The sequence below is a fragment of the Lissotriton vulgaris genome, chromosome 6 (genome assembly GCF_964263255.1).
Source record: "Lissotriton vulgaris chromosome 6, aLisVul1.2, whole genome shotgun sequence".
Classification (NCBI taxonomy): domain Eukaryota; kingdom Metazoa; phylum Chordata; class Amphibia; order Caudata; family Salamandridae; genus Lissotriton; species Lissotriton vulgaris.
In genome coordinates, this window is record NC_141694.1 from 983,026,623 (window position 1) to 983,039,285 (window position 12,663).

The following is a 12,663-nucleotide window of genomic DNA, read 5'->3' on the forward strand; positions in this document are numbered from 1 at the left end:
CCCTTGCGGTATTCGATCAAGCGCCGGGAAACCCACTGTGGGTAGCTGTGCGCTATACAAGTACAAAAACATTTACATTTACATTTTACCCAGTTTTGATGCAAAACTGAAAATGGAGGCATTAACCCTGACCATTTCCCCTTTCTTTTTTGTAAGATGAGGACCCCAATTAAGCTTGGAGTCAAAAAGGACCCCAAGATACGAAAATGTCTGTTATAGGAATCACTTCATCATCAAGTTTAAAGGAAAAGTTCCTGCTAGGTTGTTGGCCAACTTGCATGACGAATGATTTCGAGTTGTTGACCATAAGGTCTCTATCCGTCATGAACAGTTTAAAAGCATTTAATAAAGCCTGAAGGCCCCTCTCAGTTCTGAAAATTAAAACCGCATCATCTGCATATAAAAGTACAGGAATCCCCCGCCTGCCAACTCTGGGGCAGTCAGCCTGTACATCCTGCAACGCACTGTCAAGGTCATTAATATAAAAATTAAAAAGGAAGGGGGCCAGGATACACCCTTGGCGAACTCCCTTCCTGATGTCAAAATTATTTGTTGTGCTCAGATCTTGGGAGTATCTCACATTTGCTCTAGTATTGCTATGCAAATCGGCCAGGAAGTTGACAATTCCACTATCTACACCCTTCACCCTCATGGACTGCCAGAGCCTTCCCCTGTTTACACAGTCGAAGGCTGAGGACAAGTCCATGAAGGAGAGGTGGATGGTGCCCCTTTGAACTACAGTATACTTGCTAAGTATTAGAAAAAGGTTAAGACACTGCGTCACTGTGGATCGACCACTACAGAACCCATACTGACTGATAGACATGATATTATTTTCCGACGTCCAATCAGATAGTCTCTGCAGTACGATTCTTCCTATGATTTTAACCATAGAGTCTATTAAAGAAAGGCCTATAACAATTTGGGCTACTTTTGTCCCCTTTCTTAAAGACCGGGACAATCGTAGAGACCCCCCATGATTGTGGACAACCATATTTTGCTGCAGCATTAAAAAGGAACTCTAAAATAGGTGCCCAAAAACTTGGCTCAGATTTAAATAGATCAGGAGGAATCCCATCGGGACCAGGAGCTTTCCCAGCTGTTAGTCTCTCAATACCCTCGATAACCTCATCCCTAGAAAAACTAATCAGCTGACCATTAACATTTCATCCACCGGGCTACAATATAATTGCTTAAAATGTTGTTCCCACTCTTCCTTCGATATGTAGGATTCCAGGCCATCACCCGGTACCTGTACCAGGAAAGGTTTCTTCATTATCGCCCAGAATCTAGAGCTACACCGTAAAATGGAAGGGTCAAGAATCTCTCTCCATGCCTCCTCTCTTAGGAATTCCTTGTGTTTGGTAATAGTGGATTTATAGTATTTACGACACAGTTGAACGGTCTCCTTTATTCTCGGTTTAGCTGCTAGTGCCAACCTTAAATTTCTGGCTGCTTTAGAACGATCCCGATTAAACCACTTTGGTCCCACAGATTAAAATTTCTTTGCTGGGACCGACAATAGCTGTGTTACCTTGGCCGACAAACTTTGGAAGGCTTCAATGACCTTCCTCGGTTGTGGGCCTTCTTGTGTACATGCCAGGATTTCATCAGCGCAGATGGTTTTAATATCTGTATACAACAAATCTGGGGTAACTTTAGACCATTTAAGACGACGTCTCCCATCAGTTGTGCTTACCCTACCTGAGATGGATTTGGGCCAGCATTAGCTATCCAGGGACCCCTCAAGTGAACAGTGAGTGGATTATGATCACTGAATTCACTTTCTTCAATGGCAAAGGAATTCACAAAGGACTGCATTGGGGAGGTTATTAGTACATAATCAATAAAAGTTCCCCTACCATGCCCCTTAAAAGATGGAATCTCAAAGCACTTTGTAGGGTCAGTCAATGCCATGGTCGGTGTTAGATCTAGGTCATTAAGAAGATCGTTGAGAAGTTCCCCCTCTGTCGTATGTTCCAGATGCATACCCTCTAAGCGCGGACAACGCAAATCTGAGATACTTTTCGAAAGAAGATCCCCACAAGGATGAACATTAAAATCACCCAATATCATAAGGTTGTGAATACAATCCCTCATGGAATTTCTAATAAAAACATTCAGCGCGGATATCTCACTATTAACTGAGCATAGATTGACAGCATTATAAAAATTGACCAAACCAGACATACAATTTTCTCCCATTAGAATTAGACCGATAATGCCAGAATTGTTTGTAATAGCTCTGCGAATTTTACACGATAACGCAACAGAGATGAACGTGACCAATCCCCCCTTTGCTCTTCCCCTGGTTGTTGCTGTTGCAGGAACATAAAATGCTTTGTAACCTTCCAAAAAATGGTTACATTCAACTGACCAAGTCTCCTGCAAACAGATAACCTAAAACTGCTTGATGTACGTAATCCAATTACAGTCCTCCATCTTGGCACCCAATCCTGCAATGTTCCAAGAAATTACATTATTTCCACTTAATCTTGCCTGTGTGCTTTCCTCATGTCCCATTTCATCCAGTGTCTGTTACTTGGCCATCAGATTCCTCACGTCAATCGCACGCCTCCAGGCCTGAGAGTGAATCAAATCTGTTCTGAGTTACAACATTAAACCCATTCATACCATGACTATCAACATTGTACCGATATACTGCTTCAGGAACCGGAGGCTGGAAAGCTAAATGGACCAGTTTCCCCGCGTTTAGGAGGGGCTTTAATTAGATGGGTATAAAAGTACCCAAGGGGACGCACACACCCACTGTTCACATTGTAAACTAAAGAGGCTGCTCTTAATAGAACTGTAGCCATGTGTTGGGGGTGTTTGAAATTAACTACAATACAGTCCCCACTAGATGTTTTTGTAGATGGACCAATCCAGTTAACCCTTCGAGTTGACAAAATTTGGTCAGAGTAAGCAATTGGAAAGCCACATTTATTGTTCAACCATGATACCGTTTTATTTTTTAATGAATCATGGGATTCCTCATGTGGCTGAGCTAAATGAGGATCAATGGACGGAACATTTGTTAAAACAACCACATACCGTGTACAATCAGGAGGAAGGTTAATGTAGCGACTTTTCTTTACTTGTCTAATATCTGGGTTACCCTCAGGAACTACTATAGGCTGGGTATTCTGACCGATTGAGAGTGTAGAACTAGATGGTGCGGATTCAGATACAGCCATTTTCTGACTATTCTGCTGTGAAGGCATTCTACAAGTGCCCTGCCCATCTCTATTATGACCCTTATCCACAGTCTTCGGTTTTACGGCTGAGGTAGAAGATAGGTGTGTTGTTATCAATGCACCTAATCTATTAACTTCTAGGGCCACACTATCCAATTTAGCTGTCAGGGGTTTCATTAACTCTTCAATCTTTGCCTCTAGTTTTTCTTCAAGGGTACTAATCAATAAAGCAAATTGCTTCAGATGAACATAAGTTACTTACCTGTAAACTGTGGTTCTCCAGTATTGGTGTCTTTCATAGATTCACATGCTTGAATATTCCCAGTCGTCGAGGTGGGAGTCCCACGGTACATAAAATAGCAGTAATATATGCATATACAAGTCAAATTATCATGATTATATAAATATATAAACATATATATACACAATACAACAAATATCCAGAAAACTCAAAAGTACCATAGAACAGAATAGGCCCATAGAAAGCCTAAGGGAGAAACTCAACTTGGTAACATAGTGTCATTATGTTTTGGTCCAAATTCCAGCCAATCAGGCTGTAGCTCCATCTAGAACCTTCTCCTCAGAAGCCCAAGACCTCAGATTTTCGTAGCACAGAGTAACCAAAAGTGCCTGAGGAGAAGAGAGCCTCTGAGGGGAGGACGGGAGGGTCGCATGTGAATCTATGAAAGACACCAATACTGGAGAACCACAGTTTACAGGTAAGTAACTTATGTTCTTCTCCAGTATTAGGGGTGTCTTTCATAGATTCACATGCTTGAATAAGCGTAGAAAGCAGTAATCATCATATAAGTCATAAAGGTAACAGTAAGTTCAAGCATATAATAAACATATATTAAAATGAAAAAACCTTTATGACTGGAGGCGGGTAGCAACAGAGGCTCACCTTTAATGGAAAAGATTCCGCAGCACCGCTTGTCCTACTGCTGCATCTGCGGCGTCTGTTGACTGCAGACAGTAGTGCTTCGTAAAAGTATGGCTGCTCGACCACGTAGCAGCTCTGCAAATGTGTCGCAGAGGTACCCCCGCAAAGAGGGCATTAGAAGCTGACACAGCTCTAGTTGAATGAGCACGTACTGGAGCTGGAAGAGGCTTGCCAGCCCGTTGATGACAAAAGGTAATGGTGGAAGAAATCCACCTAGTAATAGTTTGTTTGGTAACAGGTTGTCCTTTGCAGATCGGGCTAAAGGCCACAAACAGTTGATCAGATTTCCTGAAGGATGCAGTGCGCTGAATGTAAAACTTGAGACAACGTTTCATATCCAGGGAATGTAATGAACGTTCCGCAGGAGTTTGTGGATCAGGAAAGAAAGTTTTTAAAATGACTGGTTCATTGAGATGAAAATCACTGGGTACTTTCGGAATAAATTTAGGATTAGTACATAGTGTAACAGCCTCTTTTGAGAACTGGAGAAAAGGAGGCTGAATTGTGAATGCCTGAAGGTCACTGACACGCCTAGATGACGTCAAGGCGAGCAATAGGGCAACTTTCCACGTGAGGAATTTTAAGCTTGCTGAATGGATGGGTTTAAAAGGAGGTAGGAGGAGTTGAGACAAAACCAGGTTTAAGCGCCAAGCAGGCGGAGGACGCCGAATGGGTGGAAACATACGGAAGAGGCCTTTGAAAAACTGTTGAATGATTCTAGATGAATACAGTGAGGTAGTACCATCATGACGGAAGCGCGAGAGAGCCGCCAGAAATACCTTCAGAGTGGAGTGGGAAAGTCCTGACTTTGCAAGGGATAGGAAGAAAGGCAGGATCTGTTCTGGTTTGGCGGTCATCGGATCCAAGGCTCTGGTGTGGCACCAGACACAGAAACGCTTCCACTTCAACTGATAGGTTTTAATGGTGGAAGGAGGACGGGCGTGCGCTAAGACCTCTCTACAGTCAGCGTCGATGGTCAGACGCGCAAATTCATGGTGTTCAGGTTCCAGGCATGGAGGTGGAGGTATGTTGGATCCGGATGGCAAATCTGCCCCTGCTGCATCGTGAGGAGGTGAGGCAGTGGATGAAGCGGAATTGGCTCGTTCTGGGAGAACAAGAGCAGGTCCGAGAACCGTGGGCGCCGCGGCCACTTGGGTGCGATCAGGATGATATGGCAGGGTTGAAGCCTCATCCTGTGCAACAAGCGCGGAATCAGCGGAAGCGGATGGAAAGCGTAGCTGAATGCGTTCAACCAGCTGATCGAAAATGCATTTCCGCTCGACTCTCTGTGGGGATGAAGAATTGCAAAGCGTTGGCATTTCCTGTTGGTGATAGTCGCAAAAAGATCCATCTGCTGCTGGCCCCACTGGCGGAAAATGAACTCGAGAGTTGGTTGATTGAGTTCCCACTCGTGGTTGTCCGAGAAAGACCTGCTGAGTGAATCCGCCAGAACATTGGAAACACCCGGCACATGGATGGCTGTGAGATGAATTTGATGGCGAATCGCCCATTTCCATATCTCCTGTGCTTGTTGGGAAAGCAAAAGGGACCTTGTGCCGCCCTGTTTGTTTAGGTAATGCATGCTGGTGGTGTTGTCTGTCCTCACCAGCAGAGATTGGCCTTGAACGATCCGTTGAAAAGACTTCAGGGCAAGGAAGATCGCCAGAAGCTCTAGGCGGTTGATATGCCAAGTGCGTTGGACCGCAGTCCATTTCCCTTGTACTGACAGACCTTCGAGATGCGTCCCTGGAGGGCTGGGGAGCGCATCGGTTGTAAGCGTCAGAGTTGGAGCAGTGTCTTGAAAAGACCGACCTTTTGAAATGTTCGGAGGGTGAGCCCACCACTCCAGAGCCTCCTGAATGTGAGGCGTGAGAAGGATCCGGTTGTTGTATGATCCTGAAATCTGTTTCCACTGCTTGTCTAACTCCTCTTGGACGACCCTCATATGTAGTCTGCAGTGGGGAATCAACTGTATGGCAGAGGAAGCCATGCCGAGGAATGATTTCAACATCCGGACTGAAACGTACAGTTTTGACTGCAGGGATCGTACCATCTGGAGCATATGGTCTTGTCTTTCCTGGGAGACAAAAAACATTGCCAGCTGAAAATCTAGTGAGGCTCCTAGAAAATCTCGCCGCTGAGACGGGCGAAAGTGTGACTTCTGGCAATTGATGGAAAGGCCCAAGTCCTGTAACAGGGAGATGCAAGACTGAGTATGCTGGATTGCCAGTTGGAGGTTTGGAGCCTTTATGAGACAATCGTCCAGGTATGGATAAAACTGTATGCCTTGTAGGCGCAGAAAAGCAGCCACCGGGGCCATGATCTTGGTAAAGACCCTCAGTGCTGAACGGAGGCCGAACGGCAGGACTCTGAATTGGAAGTGTAGGTGTCCAACTGTAAAACGAAGATATTTTCTGTGCCTGGGGTGGATCGGAACATGAAAATATGCGTCTTGGAGGTCGATCTTGGAGAACTCTCCGGGATTGAGGTAATGTAGAATCTGGAGCAGGGTCAACATTTAAAAAGTTTTGGACGTGATTCATTTGTTTAAAGCTCGTAGATCCAAAATTGGGCGCCATTCCTCCGATTTTTTCTTGACAAGAAAAAAGCGGGAGTAAAATCCTTTGCCCTGCTGGCCTTGTGGTACTACCTCGATAGCACCCTTCCTGATCATTAATTTGACTTGAGTCAAAAGGTCTTTGAAATGGGGAGGAGGTGGACCAGTAGGAGGGCGAGGTGGAGGAAATTTTGTGAATTCCAAGGTGTGTCCCTTTGAAATCAGATCTAGGACCCACTGATCGGAAGTAATGTTGGACCAGTTCAAGATGTAATTTGAGATTCGACCTCCAATTTTTACAGTCGGTGGAGAAATAGTGCTGGGACTGTCACTGTTTCTTTGCATTTGAACCACCTCTATAGGTAGTTTTTCTTTGGTATGGTCTGGAGGAGGTCTGACGACTCTGGGACTGGTAAGTTTGTCTTTGCCGGTTGTCATTGTAGGAGCGATATTGGTTTGATCCACAAAAAGTGGAATAGTTGCCTCCTCTACCACGTGCTCCTCGAAAAGGGCGTTTCTTATATTGGAGAGACCCCAACGCCTTGGCAGTATCCGTGTCTCTTTTGATTGATTTGAGGACCTCGTCGACATGTTTTCCGAAAAGCGATTCCCCATCATAAGGAAGCTCGAGGACTTTAGCTTGGATTTCAGGGCGAAATGCTGTTGATTTTAACCAGCCTTGACGCCGTAAAACAGCAGCTCCCGCCAACTGTCTAAACCCCGTAGAGGAGATATCAATGGCGCAGTCAATGATCTCCGAGGAGATTTTTTCACCCTCCTGAATGATGGTTTGTGCCTCTGCGCGAATAGCATCTGGAAGTTGTGGAAGCAATGCTGCAATCTCGGACCACATTTGGCGGTCATACAGTCCAAGAATGGCCAAGGAATTAGCTGCCCTTACAGTGGTGGCAGCCATGGTAGTACATTTTTCCCCTATGGAATCCAGCTTTCGGCCTTCCCGATCTGGAGAAGTAAGGGGCGTGGAAGGATTGCGAGACCTCTTGAGCCGCCTGAGTAATGACGGAGTCCGCCTTAGGTTGAGACACCAAACATGCTGGAGAATTTGCTGGTGCTTTATATCTTATCAAGTCTTGGCAGGACAGCTGGGATCGAATTCGGTCGCTCCATTAATTTGAGACCTTCTTCCCAAATGTGGTCAATTATAGGGTAGTGTGAGCTTGCCTTTGAGGTAGGTCTTTAAAATCGTAGAGAAAACAGTCAGTTTGTTGGACGTCCAAAGTTAGATGAAACCTCTTAGCAGTGCGGACCATCAAATTGTGGAAGCTGCCAATGTCCACAGGAGGCGAAGCCAATGGCGACGTTGGTGGAGTGGAAGGCGTGTGAGCCCTGTAATCATCCCATTCTTGAAGGGCATTGTCATCATCATCATTTGGATCCATATTTTGAGGATCAGGATAGTCATTGTCCGTATCAGGCAGGACATGCACCGGTGATCGTGACGGAACTGGTGCAAAGGCTTGTGTTTGCGGAGGAGGTTGCGGGACTGGAGAAACAGGCCGAGATGTAGGAAATCTGCGGTTATAATCATCCAACATGTGTTGCAGATTCCTTACCAAAGACAGTGGTATCTGTCGTTTGGTCTGACATAAGTGCTTCCGACCTATCTACTGGAAAAAGTTCTGTCCCATCTTCGACGTACTCTTCCTCCTCCTCATCATCATAATCCTGGCACTTAATGTGCAGCTCGGATGGACTATTCGCTTGACCAAAGACATTATCGTGCTCCGAATCATCATTGGAGTCCTCCTCCGCAGACTGAAATAACTTGTCAGGAAGTGCAGAACCACTCTTAATTGGACTCAGTTGAATTAGAGGTACGCGCCGCAGCGTAGAAGCAGTAACCACTGTGAAGGTGGTAGCTGTGGCAAAAGAATGGTGCAGTGTCAACGAGCCAGTCGACGTGGCGATGGAAGAGTCAACAGCTGGTTGAGGCGTCTGCACTGTGTCCACAGGTAAGGACTCCGTCGACGGATGTGTCTTAGGCTTCGTCGACGAAGATTTCTTCGCCGTCGACAGTGCCGTCGACAAGGCAATGGACTTGCTCGTCGACGAAGATGGTCTCGTCGACGAAGGGACAGCCGTCGATGAAGCCGTCGTCGACGGTAAGGCAGTCGTCAACGAGGTAGCTGTCGACGAAGCAGGTCCCGTCGACGGGCGACGACCTGTCGACGATGTAGTAGTCTTGGTCGAAGACGAGGAGTGCGTCGACGAAAGGCGCGTCGACTGTTGAATCTTCGTCGACGAGGTGGATTTAGCAGCCGTCGACGAGATCTTCAAAACAGAGGTAATAGGCCTCACCTCATGTGATGTCGTCGACGAGGTGGACGTCGTCAACGTAGTTCGAGGACATAGAGCATGTCGTCGTCGACGTGGAGACAGCATCCACGGATTTCGTCGTCGATGTCGTCGACTGACGCGTCGACGCGCCCGTCGACGAGCCAGGGCCCATTTTAGAGGATGAAGGCATGGCTTTGGACAATGACGCCAGAGAACTAGGTCCCGTAGGCGCATGTGGAGGTAAATCCTGTGGGGAGACAACCTTAGAAACATCAACAAGTCTTTTTCTTTAGAAAAGGAGAAGGTATCTCAGTCTCCGACCCACGTTTCTGAGAGGTCTTTGAGTGAAAAGAAGAGACACTCTCATCCTCCGAGACCATAGCGTCCGTAGTCTTCAACTTCTGAAGCCACAGAAGGAGACAGGCCTCTCGGTCTCTTAAAGTTTTAGGTGGAAAAGTACGACAGTACTTACAGGTCTTCACTTCATGGTCAGGGTAGAGACAGTAAATACATTTACTGTGTGGATCTTCATGAAAGACGCAGTTTTCCACAGGATGGACAAGATCTGAACAAAGATTTCCTTGAAGAAGACATGAAGAGTTGAAAATACAGCTAAATAAGTTGAAAAACTGAGTAGAGCTCAGGGAGACTACCTTCACACGACGTGCGGTAGAAAATCTGAGGTCTTGGGCTTCTGAGGAGAAGGTTCTAGAGGGAGCTACAGCCTGATTGGCTGGAATTTGAACCAAAACATAATGACACTGATATGTTACCAAGTTGAGTTTCTCCCTTAGGCTTTCCATGGGCCTATTCTGTTCTATGGTACTTTTGAGTTTTTCTGGATATTTGTTGTATTTTATATATATATATATATGTTTATATATTTATATAATTATGATAATTATACTTATATATGCATATATTACTGCTATTTTATGTACCGTGGGATTCCCACTTCGACGACGGGGAATATTCAAGCATGTGAATCTATGAAAGACACCCCCAATACTGGAGAATAATATTTATGGCTGCTACATTATTCCCCACAAGCAAATCAGATTCTCTGGCATGGCTATTTGGCGCTGGTTGCACTATATCTGCTCTTTTCTTTCCATGCTTTCCCCCGCGTTTAGTCATTGCTTTCTACATGATCTCACTGGTCTAGGAGAAGGTGAGGGCAATGGCTGCTCAGTTGCCTCAGTAGATATGTTGGATACATTTTCCTCGAAATCAACATGAACCTGCGCTGACAGACCTATAGCTTACTTCAGGTATATCATCTATGGCTAAGTCTACAGCTAGGGGCGGCATAACATCATCATCTGGCATCCGGTTACTCCCACGACCTAATGAGGCCCTACGTTCACTGTTAATTTGAGTTACCTTTTTAACAAGATAAGTATCCATAGTGCCTAATCCAGGTGCAGGCCTATCTTTATTTACTTTGGACATTGTCCCAATATAAAACAAGACAACAAGCTTCAAATGCACTTTAACCGTTAACAAGTGAAATACAATGCAAGTCTCACTTGGGTAAACAAGTCCTTGAATGCAGGCCCAAAGTCCGTGGCCCAGTCCGGCCTCCTCTGGCCTAGGAGGGCTCGCCCTTTGCCCGGCGTCGCCCACGCACGCGTCCCGCGACGCAGGAGGGTCTGCTTAGTTTTATGCGCCTCCGTGCGCGGAAGTTCCAGGAAGCTGTCAGCGTCCCAAGTCCAGCAGGGGTTGCTGGGAATTGTAGTCCGCTGCCCGCCCCACTCTGCGACCGCGTTGGCTGTTGCGGTGGCGGGGGAGAGCTGCGAGGTCCAAAGAGCTCCCTCAGGTCGGTCACACAGCTGCTGCACTTTGCCTCTCTAGAGTGATGTTAGCCCCAAAATAATATAGGAGAGCTGAAACCGGTCCCCCGTCGGCTGCCACGCACCGCCAGGAGCTATAATTTAAGATGCAGAATTGTTATATCAGCGTAGAAAAGGACAGGGCATTAAGCCCCTTTCGCCATTGTGTCTCCTTGGACGAGGACACGCTAAAGGAGTTTTCACTCTTAACTTTCTTTCCTATCTAGCCCAGGACCAGCCTCGAGGCCACAGCGCTAGCAGCAGCACAGTCAGGAAAGAGAAACCCAGCGCACCAGCATCAGAGAGACAGCTTGCCGTCCCTTCAAAAACTCCAGCCTCCCTCTCCTCACCTCCCTGCACTGGCGTCCAAGAAGCAGCAGTAGCCCAGATGCACGGAGAAAAACAAATGAGCTCCTCCACACTGCAGGTTTGATCGAAGGAAGCAGCCCTGCTCTGCCACGAAAGGAAGCAATTCAGGTCTGGAGCAAGGGAGCAGCGCCTCTCATCCCGATTCAGGTCTGGCTCCCAGTCACACGTGCAGAAGCTACGGCCTCAGACGGACAGAGAGAGAGAAGAACGCCAGCGTGTCCGCAGTTTCAGCAGGTACGGGCCGCCATTGCTGGGGGGCGGGGCGCCAATCACCAAAACCTTCCCCAAAGTCAGCAATGAAGGATCTCACCAGTGCCACTCACTTCCCAACAGTGTATTGCTCACTTCCCAGCTGCTCCATTTTGATCTCTGTAAGCAGAGCAGGGTGGGAGTATGAGTGATAGAAACTCACATCGGAGTGATAGAGTGCATAAAAAACTCCATGGAAGAATGCCAGAACAGAATATGGATCTGCCCCTACTAAGCTGCAGTCACTTCTCAGCTGAATGCTGGTGAGGGTGTGTTGTGACTCAAGTGTTGTCATACATTTTCTTTAGCTCACCTTCCCTACTGCTCAGCCAGGGTGAGTGTTGAGTACTTGGTGATAAGTGGAATGCTGAATTGGTGATATCATAGAATGCATGGGTACCTGATGAAGTGTCAGTTGGAGTGTGCAGGCTGAGCAGCAGGGAGGCTGCTCCTGGTGGAGCTAATCTACTAAATGTCCTATCTTCCACATGCTTATTTACGTACTTTAAACTCACCATCATGACTTGTAACTAAATCATAATAAACCGTCTTCTACAATCTACTCTACGGCCATCATGGACTTTTTATACCTTATTATAGGGTGTCTTCACATGTTTTCACCCTTACTTAGCACATGACAGTTGCTGAACTAAGTAAATGGGACTGAATGTTTAGATGTAAAAGGCGTAAAAGGCGCAAAAGATAGAGGGATCCCAAATGATGAACAGCTTTATAACCCACACAGAGTGCCTTCAAAAGGCCCAGGCGCACAACAGGCAGCCATTAAATAGAGGCCAGCTGGCCAGAGACAGAAACATGTTGAGGAATACACAAAAATGGCTATGACAACAGGTCAGGCAGGAAAAAGTCAAGAGGTACTGGTGGGTGACCAGATTTTCACCTTCACTTGGTTACTCGCACCACTTGTATAGGATCAGTGAGCGTGACTTAAAAAAGAAAGGGGAACCCTGGGGAGTGGCTTGATACCTCACTAGCAGGGCTATTCCTTGGAACCACGTTCAGTGGCTGAGACCCAGTATTAATAACAATGTAAATCTGGAGGGAAACGTTTATCCTTGGCAGCAGACAGAGTGCAGGCACACTAGGCATAACTGTTCCAAAGTATGCGATATAGAGGCTACGTAGTTCATATGCTGCAAATAGCTGTGGGCATAACATAGCTGGAAGTTACATGATGAAGATGATTTCGAAGAGGGA

General features: G+C 46.4%; 1 protein-coding gene and 1 pseudogene across 2 annotated transcripts in view; both read right to left on the reverse strand.

The window, feature by feature from the left end:
• Positions 1-12,663, reverse strand: part of LOC147708292 (E3 ubiquitin-protein ligase RNF146-like) — a 128,141-nt gene that overhangs the window by 7,194 nt on the left and 108,284 nt on the right. The window lies entirely within an intron of this gene.
• Positions 676-2,442, reverse strand: LOC147708293 (uncharacterized; annotated as a pseudogene).